Consider the following 3443-nt stretch of genomic DNA (forward strand, 5'->3'; position numbering starts at 1 on the left):
TTTATTCTCGAGCATAGACGTGGACAGGGATCGAGGTTGGATGGGCAAATTCGTTCGAGTAAGGACTTCGGACCTGATTCCGTCCGAGAAGATGCATTTCCCCGAGGAGTGGAACATGAAGCGTAAGTGTAATTCTGATGTTATCTCTTATTATTTTGCCTTTCCGTTTCTTTTCTTACAGATATCCCCCCTTTTGTGATGCAGCGGTTCCCTGGATGCCCGACACAATTCCCGATCTCAAAAGCTGGGTACGAGATCTAGTTTCGACCTCCACATAGGCCGAGCACTCATGGTGTGACTTGTCGAAGGGCCGATGGGAGGCAAAAAATTACGGTAAGCCCCTTCCTCGTATTTTTTGGTAGTTCGAACATATACTTTAATAAATTTTCTCGTATGTAGGTGTGGCAAGGATGCGATTTTGAGATCCCCGTCCGTCGAGGAAGAGGCCTCTGTTCCAAAGCAGATGAAGGAGCATAAGAGAAAAAGGGCCTTCGTTCCTGAAGATCCAAAACCAAAGAAGAGGACGTCTCGTAAGCCGCAGAATACCATTCCTTTGACTATAAAATCAGTTCTGCGAGAAAAGGGAGAAGACGGCGAAGAAGAGGAAGAAAACGACGGGTCTGCGCTGGTGGCCCGAATGAAGAGAAGCGATGGTGTCCTGAAGACGGCTGAATCGATGATGATTCATAAGGCTCTGTCTCGGACTGAGGATAGATCGGATGGAGGTTCAGGCAAAGTCCCCTAGTCATTAGAGGTCGAGGGTGCTTCCTACCGAAGTCAACAAACGGTGGGTACCTCGGAAGGGGCCGGTCCTGAAGCTCTCCGAACCGAGGAAAACGCCCCGAGCGAGTCGCCTGGGCAATAGTAACCAGAGATTCACCCACTCTCCCTGCCTTTTCCGAAGGGGCTATTCGGGAAGCCCAAGCTTTGGGGGCCCTCGAGATGATCCGGTCTCATGAAGGGGAGGATCATTTTCGTGATCTATTTACGGGGGTCGAGGACGTTGTTAGCCCTAGTGATGTGACAGGCTTTCTCTGTGAAGTGCAGCTAGCTCTGAATCGGGTAAGCTTTTGACTCTCTTTGTTTATATTACTTATGTTTTGCAATTCTTTCCTAACTTCGATTTCTTTCTTCGCAGACCATGACGGTTCATCGAGAGGTAAGTTCTGGGTCTCGAGCTGAGCTGCATCGGTTCGAGACCGATCTTCAACGAGTCACGGAGGAGAGGAACTCTCTTAAACTCCTCTTAGGGCAAAGGGGAGAGAAAATCAAAGATCTTCAAGCTAAGTTGGCCAAAGCTCACCGAGATCAAACCGATCTGTCTCAGCAGGTAATGACACTTTTAAAAGCCTATGGGCTTGATATCGGAACAACGACTAATATTTCAGTATCTCAGCTGCAGCAAAAATTAAAATGATCGAAAAACTCCGTGAGGAGGTTGATGTAATACAAGCGGAGTCCTTGAAGTGGATAGAAGGTATGGATCGCTTCGTTGCAGAGAAAGAGACTGCTCGAGCTCAATTATCATCCCCTGAGAGCCAGCTTCAAAGTATGAAGGAAAAAGGCTATGTTCAAGTAAGAATAATAGAGGAGCTCGAGGCTCGGTTGGCCTCTGAACTTGCCAAGGCTGAATCTGACGGCGAAAAGGCGAAGGCCGATACAGATGCAATTGTGGCCGTTTATTGGGCTGATGCTGAAGCTACCCAGATACAGACAAGAGAGGTAGCCGAGACCGCCGATACTCGAGCACACTAGGTTGCTGATATTGCCAAGTATCGATCTCGGAGGGAGACCCTCGAGGAGATCCATGCCCGAGGTATTGACCTCACTGAAAAGATAAAAAGGCTAAAGAGCTCAAAGCCGATGTTGAAGCTTTGGCTTCCGATGATGACGATGATGATAATGGGAGCAAGAGCGGGTCCGAGAGCAGGGAGGAGCTTGATGGAGAAGAGACCGCCCCCGGGGATAACCAAAAAACTTAGTCCCTTAGTGATAGAATATAAGGGTCCACCAAACTCTATAGAGAACCAGGTTCTCTATCAGTTCCACTAGAACACACGCACACAATAGTAAGTAGATGGCAAGAGGATTTTACGTGGAAAATTCCCATCTCAATGGGATTAAAAATCATGACCTACCCTTGTAGGATTTCAACTTCACTACTGAGCAACTTTAGATTACAACCTATTGTAACCTAGGAATTAACCTTTTAATCCCTCACTAACTTGTAACACTCTATTACAAGCCACTTTGTAATAACTCTATTATGAAGACTTTACAACTCGACTAACTCTAGCCAAGACACAAACACAAGGGTTTATGATTTACAAAGATTTCCTACACAATGCTTCTAACTAAGCTAAGTAGGAATTACAAGTAGAGTGTTTTAACAAAGGTACAACATAACTAAGGACATGTAATAACTTCAATACATGGAACTGGTCCTTGGTTATGTTGTTCTTCGTTCTTGATGCTTTTGAGGGTCACTTGCAGGATAGACACAAACTTGAGAGAATGCTTGATGAGTTCTTGAATGTGCAAGTTTTCCTTTGCTTGATGTTAATATTTCATTTGTGACATCACTTGGATGATACAAGCAAGCTAGGTAAAGGGAATTCCCTATAAAGTTGACTGCTGCATTGTTTCTGTACTGTAGCGTATGCATGCAGCAACTTTACAACTGTGAAGTTGACTTTGTACACTCACCTCGGGAGCTGGTAGCTACCTGTTCCCTCTGCTGTTCCTTTGACTCTTAAGAGTTGAATAGTGTTCCCAACTGGAGAATTGTTGATCTTGAGTTCTTGAGGATGTGTAACAGGTTCCTTATCTGGTTCTTAACAGTAAGTTTGTTAGATCATCAAAACATAATAGGGATACATATATAACCTATCAATTCTCCCCTTTTTTGATGATGACAAACTTATAATTCAAGTTCCCCTTGAGAACCAGAATGACATTCGCATTTCCTGTATTCACCCTGAATTTGTTCCCCATCTTGTTCCCCCTCAATTATTTTCCCCTTTTTGGCATCATAAAAAGATTAGTAACAAGCATTAAGCAAAACGAAGTCCAGCTTGGTTAACTCATGCCACATGTGTACATACAAACATGACTAAAAATAGAACATAAGAGCAATGCATACACAACAAAATGAGGCGACTCTCATTAATATTTGGATTTTTAAGCAGGGAGCAGGTCCATTATTTCCAAACACATCCACAAAATAAAAACAGCACAAACAAAAGTACCAGTCATAAAACATCATCAGAACTAGAAGACAGACACTAGGAACTTGACACTTAGGAAAGAGACACTGTTTAGGGAGCACTGGAAAGGAAAGGCCCAGATGAGGAAGCAAGGGTTCGAAGAAGGATGTCTATTCAAGCATTGGCTGACACCTGCTCGTTGAGCAGTCTATCCTTCAGGTTCTTTTATGATTTGAC

This window comes from Nicotiana tomentosiformis, chromosome 10 (genome assembly GCF_000390325.3).
Source record: "Nicotiana tomentosiformis chromosome 10, ASM39032v3, whole genome shotgun sequence".
Taxonomy (NCBI): domain Eukaryota; kingdom Viridiplantae; phylum Streptophyta; class Magnoliopsida; order Solanales; family Solanaceae; genus Nicotiana; species Nicotiana tomentosiformis.